This window comes from Humulus lupulus, chromosome 6 (genome assembly GCF_963169125.1).
Source record: "Humulus lupulus chromosome 6, drHumLupu1.1, whole genome shotgun sequence".
Lineage (NCBI taxonomy): Eukaryota > Viridiplantae > Streptophyta > Magnoliopsida > Rosales > Cannabaceae > Humulus > Humulus lupulus.
This window is the reverse complement of record NC_084798.1, coordinates 27,481,813-27,491,845: the sequence shown is the minus strand read 5'-3', so window position 1 is coordinate 27,491,845 and position 10,033 is coordinate 27,481,813. Positions and strand designations below refer to the sequence as shown.

General features: G+C 35.8%; 1 long non-coding RNA gene across 1 annotated transcript; it reads left to right on the top strand.

Annotated features, from left to right (window-relative positions):
* Positions 1-7,160: 7,160 nt before the first annotated feature.
* Positions 7,161-9,181, top strand: LOC133783926 (uncharacterized). Its single transcript, XR_009871030.1, has 2 exons — positions 7,161-7,383; positions 8,951-9,181. It is a non-coding gene; the product is annotated as an uncharacterized LOC133783926 (long non-coding RNA).
* Positions 9,182-10,033: the final 852 nt, after the last annotated feature.

The following is a 10,033-nucleotide window of genomic DNA, read 5'->3' as shown; positions in this document are numbered from 1 at the left end:
CTCGTTGCCACCTGGAGCTTCTCGTTGGGAAGTTCCCGAGGCCCGTACGTACCTTCTCAAGTGTCCTTTTCTAATAAGGAACTCGATTTCGTCTTTTAATTGGTTGCATTCATTGGTGTCATGTCCGTAGTCGTTATGGTAACGAAAGAACTTGGTAGTGTCTCTTTTCGAAATGTCTTTTCGAATGGACCTAGGTTTCTTGTAAGACACATTAGAGCTTGTGGTCTGGTAAACCTCTCCCCGGGACTCGATGAGGGCAGTGTAGTTAGTGAACCTAGGTTCATAACGATTACCCTTGGCTCGTTTATTGTCAGAGGTGGAAGGCTCATTGTGCGGACGTTTTCCACCGTTCTTGCCATTACCATTGTTGCGCTTGTCGCCTTTGCCATTGCCATCAGGTTTGGAACCGTTGGAGGCTTTGGCGGGTTCGGCGGCCTTCTTACCCTTGTTCGAGGGTTTTCCATCATCAGCAATGGCCTCTTCGAGCTTGATATACCAATCAGCTCGGTCCAAGAACTCCTGGGTAGTTCTAACCCCGTCTTTTCGGAGACTCTTCCATAGAGGAGAACGGCGCCTCACTCCTGCGGTTATAGCCATCATTTTTCCTTCGTCTCTGACAGTCTTTGCTCCAGCTGCTGCTCGCATAAAGCGCTGGATGTAGTCCTTCAGGGATTCTCCATCCTGCTGGTGGATTTCAACCAGCTGGTTTGCTTCGGTTGGGTGCACACACCCCGCATAGAATTGTCCGTAGAACTCCCTCACGAACATTTCCCAGGAAACTATGCTTGCAGGGGGGAACTTAAAGAACCACTCCTGTGCTGCTTCAGAAAGTGTTGCATGGAAGATCCTGCACCGAGCGTCTTCGGACACTTTCTGAATGTCCATCTGAATCTCAAATTTATTCACATGCGAGACTGGGTCCCCATATCCATCAAAGTTCGGGAGCGTAGGCATTTTGAACTTGCTGGGAGTTTCGGCATTAGCTATCCTCTGGACGAAAGGGGTACCTTTCCTCCTGTCGTGATCGATGTAAGAAGTCCTTCCTCCGACCAGCTACTGCACAGCCTGATTGAGTGCGTCTATCTGGGCTTGCACTGCGGCAGGAATTGTGGTGGCCTCTGTGGCTGGGGGGATGTTCTCGCCGTGCCTTTCTCGACGATTGTTGAGTACATCTCTCAGGTCCTCCTCTTTTCTCCGTTGCTCGCTACCTCCGAGCCGGTTGAAGACATTATTTTGTTTAGGTTGCCCCCCAGCTTCTTGTCTATTTGGTTGGTCACCTTGAGGTACTTGGCTCCTGCTTTTACCTCTATTTCTGTTTCTCCCATCAGGCATTGCCCTCGCCTGAGTCAGCCTCATTGTACCCATGACCATCTCTGAACCTTGACTGGCTGTGGTGAGACTGACTGTTCCCTCTGTGACCGTCTCTGGCAGAAACACGTCAAGCGTTAGAGGGTGGCCTGCGCTGGTCGCGGTATCCCCGTGCATCGTTATGTCGTGGGGGTCCACGGACCGCAGAGCCTAATTCCGAGTCCCTCCTGTTACCAGGAGGGTGGTGACCTCTGTTTGCTTGGTTTGGCCCATCATTTTCATGGCGTCTAGGACTACGAGGCTGACGCTTGACCCTATTCTGCCTTTGCTGCGGGGGATTACCCCGAGCAGCCTGGGATGGTGGATTTGCCTCGGGGTCCAGTGGGACTTCGTCATGGGGCATCTGAGGCTGCTCGGGCCTTTGCGGACTTGAAGGATGGATTGGTGGGCTAGGATTGGGACCCTTCTGAGGTGGCCCATTTCCAGGTTGGTTAGGCTGCGAGGCAGGTGTGGCATGATTCCTAGCCAACAGCAAGGCTGCTTCGAGGGCTGCCATGGCCTCAGTCTGGCGGCGGTCCACCTCCGCTTGTCTCTCGCTCAACTCCGCCCGCTAACGGTCAAGCTCCTGCTGCTGTCGCGCCATAACTTCTATGGCAGTCTCTTGATTGGCCCTCAGACTAGCCAATTCTTCTTGCAACGCACCCAGGGTGCTCTTCAGTGTCGCATCGTCCATTTCCTCCTCTTCAAAATCTAGTTGCGGCTAATCTTCCGCCATGCTTGCGGGTGGAGGAGGAGGTGGCGGATTCGACGGTGCAGCGGCGGCAGTCTGGCCAGCTTTCCTTCCTACTTTTGCCATTAGTTTTCTTAACAACAATGAATCGTTCTCTCAATGAAAGCACCAGAATGTTGACCCGCGATTTGGCCAACTGACACAGAGTCAAAATATGAACGATATGGACAAATGTAAAGAGAATAATGTAATGACGAAAGTAAAGAAAACACAGTAATTTATAGTGGTTCGGCCCCAGGATCTGGTAATGACCTACGTCCACTCAGAATTATATTGATATGAAATCGGAAGTGTGATCAGAGAACTTGGGTTCAATGAGTTTCAACACTTCTCACAAAACAATACAAATTTACTAGAAGAAATTCTATATCTCTCTGATTCAGCCGCCCAAAAGTCCCTTCCCTTGAGCTATATCTTGCTATTTATAGGCTCATGGAGGGTTACAAAATATTGTTACAGATATTATCCCCTGAATAATGGGATATCCAGAAGATTGCGTGAGATAAATTCGGGATTCACAAAGATCTTCCCATAAATGTTGCCTTGCCAGCGGAACCACCGACCAGACTGGTCGTGGGAAAAACAGGCTTGTCCTACTTCTGCTGTGTCTCCAGATCGATACTCTAGCAAACGCCGTCTAGGTATCAGCCACGTGTCAAGAGATTATCCGCCACGTCACAAATGCTAATTTATTGGATAACACACATATCTATACATTAAATCAATGCACATAAAAGAATATAAGAATACCTCTGGAAGCCTATCAACTATCCTTGTATCTTTTTGTGTTATCAAACGATCTTCCTAAATACGTGTAGATCTGATTGAGACTCACACCAAAGTCTTCCAAGGCAATCCTCTAATACACAAGGATGTGTGTGGGCATATGAGATTCAAAGGTTTGATTTTTAGGTTCTCTAGATGTTCTCAACACATGAGATCTAGTGAGTTTGGAGAAGAGAAGGCTTAGAGAGTTTTTTCAATTTTTAGGCTTAGAAAATTCTATCAACACCCATGTCTCACTTGTGACTTATGTTTAACCTAGAGATAATAATACAATTTATATCTCTAATTCAAAATTGATCATTTTATGGTATTTTATTTAATTATTTATTTTAATAAAATTAAAACAATAATTAAATAAACAAATAACCATTTAAATTTAAACAATTCAAATCTCAGGCACATGGTAGTACGTGTGTGGTGTCACCCACTCTTCAAGCACAATGAGTGCATAGTGAGTGGCGTGTGGCACACTCCTCTACCCCTAATTTTTTTCATTTGTTTATTTAATTAAAATTAAGACACTAGATTTATTTATTTAAAATAATATAAATATTATTTCAAAAATAAATATCAGTTAATTCAAAATTAACTTTATCTTAAATTATCATATTTGAATAATTATCTTATACTAAGATAATATTAAACTCTCTATAATATTAATTCAAAAATTGATTAATACTAATTTCAACTAATATAAAGTTTTTAAAATAAAAACTAATTAGCCAAATAAGTAATTAATTATACATAATTATCACCTAGCCCTAAAAAATTAATTCATTTGCAATTTAGTCATTTTCTCCATTAATCTTGTCAATGACATCTTTACCCTTGACAGTGTAGTACAAAGGTGACTTAGGGACCATGGACCTATAATACTAAGCTCCAATAAACCAGACTATTAATTAAACTCTTTAATTAAACAATCTTATTTATTAATTAAATTATTACTCCACTGTAAAATATAAATATGGAATTGCCCTCTTGGTAATTGTAGAATTATATTTACAAAGTAATCTCTTGCAGTCCATTGATATAATCAATACGTGTAGTTCTGTCCTCCAATCATTGGTTGTTAATTAGAGATGGCCAAATTTTACAGTTTTACCCTTCTAATTACATTTTGTTCCTTAAGTAGCATTAATTCACCAGTGAATAATGAATCTATAATCATATTATAGATTTGAGCTCAATAACTATCAGTTCCAAAATTAACTCTTAAGGAACCAATATTTGATCTGTCACGAAAGTTTGGTATCTATTATTGTAAAATCATGTTCCCAGCTATTCAAGTTATTGAATCTCCAAAACAAAAGTCACTAGCCTCATTATATTAGGAGACCTTAACGAATGAATCAAAATATCCAATAAACAACAAGACTTTATGACTACTTAGGATTTAGATTGTTCTACAAACGATCATCTTTTAAGATATGAATTAAATTTTTATGGAAAACCGTAAGTTTATATAGAAATTAATTCACATCGATCTTGTCATATATAATCTTAATAATATAAAGTATATTTACTAAGATGTTTACCCACATCAGTAATCTGAATCTAGATTACTTGCATCTATCTATATGCTTAGTAAACCGTACTAGCAACCATTGATTAAAGATTCCATACTTTAATATATTGCTGAATATTTTATTCATTATATATGATCTTAATTCTCTCATACACATACAAGATCATATTTTCATAAATGAATATGGAATTTTCTCATATTTATGTATAAATTATTCAAACAACAATTATGATAATCAAATATAATAAAATTGTACTTTTATTTAAATCAATAAAATTTCTTTTCACATGCTTTTAGGGCACCAACCACAACACAAATTAGGGGCAGGTTCACGCTTCAGTTCTCATTTTCCTGCTCATTTATTTATTTACCAACATCACAAGATAATTATGAGTCTAAAGTTTAGTAGATAAAGTAATGCATGCAATGCTAGTTGATTACCCCGTGTCATTATGCATAACACAACTCTTTTCAAATTGTTCTTATTATATTCTCTTTTATCTCTTTGGGCCACTTAATCTCGTGCACACTGTTTGATTAGGTCAATGCAGGCAATGCTTGTTTAACATACAAAACAAAGTCTCATGGGTTTTCTTCTGGGTAGCCATCACCATATTAGGGCTCGTTAATAACCTTATTCCATAATTGCCCTGTCGATCTTAAGAGTTAGGGCGGCCACAGATTGTGGTGTCATCTCATATAACATAACTCAAGTGGAGGATGGGAACATGGCAAACAATATAATTGGTTCCCCTGAACTTGGCCCAAACTATTGGGCTACCACTATGAGCCTAACTCTAAGCCCCCATTTGAGCTTACTTACATGCTTGCTTACCTTTTCAAAATAGTGGCACCAAACTTAAAATTCTTGTTACAACTTACTTTCATATGGTTGCTTAGATTTGCATAAAACTTGTACAAAATGTGTTTCACCGTGTTACAAGTGGTGTCTTAGGTGTCGATGTGCTTATCCTGACAAGGGCATGAATATCACATCATTTCAAGCTTATAATTTTCTTAGGATATCGAATGTCATATATACGCTCAGCTCGATGTTTTAATCTTTTAAAAAAATCCCAAAATCCTATAAAACGTCTTAATTGTGATCATAATAAATTCTATCACTTGGGTCGGTATCACTCAATCCAAAAAACTAATTTCATACCATAATAATTACAGCAAGGGAATTTTAAAATAATCTTGAAATATACGGAAAACATCATATGAAATTTATATCAAAATCATGCCTAAAATACCCTAAACCTACTAGATTGCACATTAAATTAATCTTTGTCACTTGGAAAATTTTTGGCAGAGTTTCCCCTTAATTTTTGTCCATACCAAAATATCAAAATCAATAAACAAACATCATAAAAAACTTGCCATGATATCAAATTCCAAATACCAAAATAATTCATCACAAAGTTATCATAAATTGATTTCGATACAAGTCTAATTTCCAAGATCATCACCCAAATTAAATGAATCTCCATGGATATTCTAATATCATAATATGTTAAAACTCTTATAAAGTCAATAAAATCATAGATAATCAGTTTATACTCCATGAACCATTATATTATCATAAAACACAAACTTTCACTTACCGATAAATGTTTTCAACGAAAATAAGATCTTCTAGATTTTCTAAACCTAAAACAACTTGGAAAACACCAAGGAATATATTAAGAAAGTTAAAACACCGTAATTTTTCTTTCAATATATTTCAAAATATGATCTAACTCCAAAATACAAGAATTTACCATTAAAAGGGCAAAAACAAGCTTAATTTACTTATGCTGCTTTGTTTTCACTTGTATCTCCTTGGAACCTGTTCAATTCAGCTAAGAAACATTTTTGGTTGATTTTCTCCCTATTTTTCAGAGCTTTGGTTGTAAAAATGATAAATAGTGGTGATAATAATTTATTTTTTGCATGATTAAGCCTATGTTACCAAAATTTGACACCTAGTTCCTTTAAACCTAACTTTTGACTTCAAAACCTTATAAATAAACCAAATTTCATCCTAACAAATCTGATAGATATATCCTCCTAGTGTGTGAATTACTCATACCAAAAGTTAGGTCCATATAAGCCCATACCCAATAGTTATGCTATCCCGATTGAGTGTAACACACTTATGCTAAGCTCGTTTTGACTTTGTGTAATCACCACTTGTTGTGTATACCTGTAGCACCTAAGTTATTTTGATTACATATAGCCAATAATGGCATGATTTCATTGCATTGCATTGCATTACATATCATATAATATTTATAATTTGAACATATGCATATTTTTATAAGTGTTTTCATGCATAATTCTAAAAGTTGTATATATGATTGCTATGTGTATGTTCAATATTATTAACCTCATAGCATTTAAGTTGTCTTATTATGGGTGCTTGATGTGCTAAATATATAAGAAAGTATGAAAAGTATAGACAAGACATGAAATCAAGTGAGAAAAATGAGATAAAGAAGTCAAAAGATGTTAAAAGGTGAAAACAGTAGTGTCAATTACTAGAATTTCAGTGTATAATTAAGTATTAGTAAATTTACCAAATAAATTTAAGGTACGGTAAGGGTCTCATTGATGAAATAAAAATTGTTTTAGGTAAGTATAACTATTGGACCTAAACTCCTATGGACTTAAATTTTGGTATAAGTGTTTTACACACAAGGAAAAGATAAGTATCCAATTATTGGATCAAAATTATGTGAATTGATAAGGTTTTGAACTCAAAGGTTAGGTATTATATTGATAGGTGTCAAATTTTGGTGGTATAAGGTTTTATTATTGACAAAATCAATTATTATTGTCAACCTTATCATTTACCACAACCAAGACTCTAAAAAACAGAGAGAAAATGAATCAAAAATGTTTCTTGGCTGGAGTTAAGGTATTCCAAGGAGATCTTAGTGAAAATCAAACTAAAGAAGTGAATTCAACTTAGTTTTGGCCTTTTATGGTAAGTTTTTGTACTTGATAGTTACATCATGATTTGAGATATGTTGAGAGTTTAAATATGATGTTTTATCTTGTTTAAGATATTTCTTGGTTGTTTTCAAGTGGTTTGAGGTTTAGAAAATCTAGAAGAGGTTGTTTCTGCCGAAAAGTTGCTCGGTAAATGAATTTTTGTGTTTTATGAGGAGTACATGGTTTTTTTGAGTACAAACTGATTATTGGTGATTTGATTGAGTTCTTAAGAGATTTAATATGTTTATAAATGTTAGAATAGACGTGAAGACTCATTTAATTTTGATGATGATCTTGGAAGTTAGAATTGTACCAAAATTGATATATGGTAACTTTGTGATGAATTCTTTTGAAAATTGGGATATGGTATCATGACATGTTGTTTTATGATGTTTACTGATTGATTTTGATATTTGGAGTAGGCCAAAAATAAGGGAAACTCTGTCAAAATTTCTCCAAGTAACTAAGATAAATCTAATGCTCAATGTAAGTGGTTTAGTGCATTTTAGGCATGATTTAGATATAAATTTGATATAATATTTTATGGATATTTTAATGATTTTTTAATGCCTTTGCTACCATTATAATGGTATGAAATTAATTTTGTGGATTGAGTGATAGTGACCCAAGTGATGAAATTTCTTATGATCACAAAAAGGACAATATAGGATTTGGGGATTTTCTAAAGGATTAAAATACCAAGTTGAGTTTATAAATGAAAGATGAATACCTAGTAAATTATAATCTTGAAATGATGTGATATTCATGCCCTTGAGCACATCGACACCTAAGATACCATTTGTTACACAGTGAAATGCACTTTGAATATAAGGTAAGTAAAGTACTCAACTGCAACACAATAATTACATGTTATGTGAAAGTATATTTTGTGAGTGAGTTGTATTTACGTACACTAGCATTTCATTATAAATTTTTATGTATGGCATAATAGTGATATGAAGATTTATTGTACGATATAAGACCATGCATGATGTCATGATGATTAATTATGCAATGCCTTAACAAATTTATACAACATGAAAGTAAGTTGTAATAAGATTTTTAAGTTTAGTGCCGCTGTTTTAAAAGGCAAATAAGAATGTAAGTAAGTTCAAATGGATGCCTAAAGTTAGGCTCATAGTGGTAGCCCAATAGTTTAGGCCAAGTTTTAGTGAACTAATTATATTGTTTTCCATGCTCTTATTTTTTTATCCTCCACATAAGCTATGTTATATATGATGACACCATAGTGTGTGGCCGCCTTAACTCTTGAGCTTGACGGGGCGATGATGGAATAAGATTATTAATGCGCCTTACTGTGGTGATGAATTGCTGGAGGAAAACCCATGAGATTTTATTTTATATGTTGAACAAGCCCTGCAGGCATTGATCTAATCAAACAGTGTGCGCAATATTATGAGGCCCAAAGATGTAAAAGAAAATGTGATAAGAAAGTTTAAAAAGAGTTATGTATGCATAATGACATGGGGTAATCAAATAGCATTGCATGAATTGCTTTACTTACTTAGCTTTAGGCTCACAGTTATCTTGTGTTGTAGGTAAATAAAAAAATGGGTGAATGACAAAGGAGAACCGAAGCATGGTCCTGACCTTGATTTGTACATATGAACATATTGACCTTATGTAGGTTATTTCAATTTGTCACTGTGTATGTCTGTAGTAATGTGTGGGGTTATGTTTTCAAAACAAATTGGATTCTTTGACACTTATGTGTAACATGTTTAAGATACACTTTATGTTTAATAAATAATGTCAAATATAAAAAAAAATCTACACTTTTGCAAAATAGTGACTATGGAATGGTTTAAAACATAACATCTCATGTAATGACCCTCAAAACATACAAGACCAAAAACATGCGGAAATCTAAATTTTTACTTTAAATCATTGTACCAAAAATCCATATAAAAAAAAACTTTTTAAAAGTTCATGTGCGCATACTTTTATTTTAGCAAATGAAATTACAACTACTCTTTTACAGAGATAGCAAAACAAATGTCATAAAAGAAATAACAAGCTCCCAAATTTTTTCGTTTCAAAATGGTGTTCCTTCAAAAACCTCCTCAGGTCAGGCCACATGTACATATTCGCAAGCAGACTCTAGCGCTCACTGCTCCACTTTGTTTTTGCACTTACCTACAACATGGAACAACTAGGTAAGCAAAAACGCTTAGTAAGAATAACCTTACAACACAAGTATACTAAACCCAGTAATGGGTTGACCTAAGGTAGTTATCGCTACCGGTCATTAGGGTATTGGATAAAATCCAACCCTGTCATACAATTCTCAAACAATAGCTAAATCATAATCAAATACTTTGATTGCACCTAACAAACAACGTTACACATATCATGATAACCTACACTCAGAAAATCCCAGAACATTCAAGATATATATAATTACACAATTTAATAAACTTAACAAACATAAAGGATCCTAGCTCCAATCTGGATTCCCTTTTAACGTCCTGGCTCCAACCCGGACCATCTTACCATGTCCTGGCTCCAACTTGAACTTTATCTTACCATGTCCTGGATCCAACCCGGACTATAATTTTACCATGTCCTGGTTCCAACCCGGACAATATTACAATAAGGTTCTGGCTCCAACCCGAACTCAC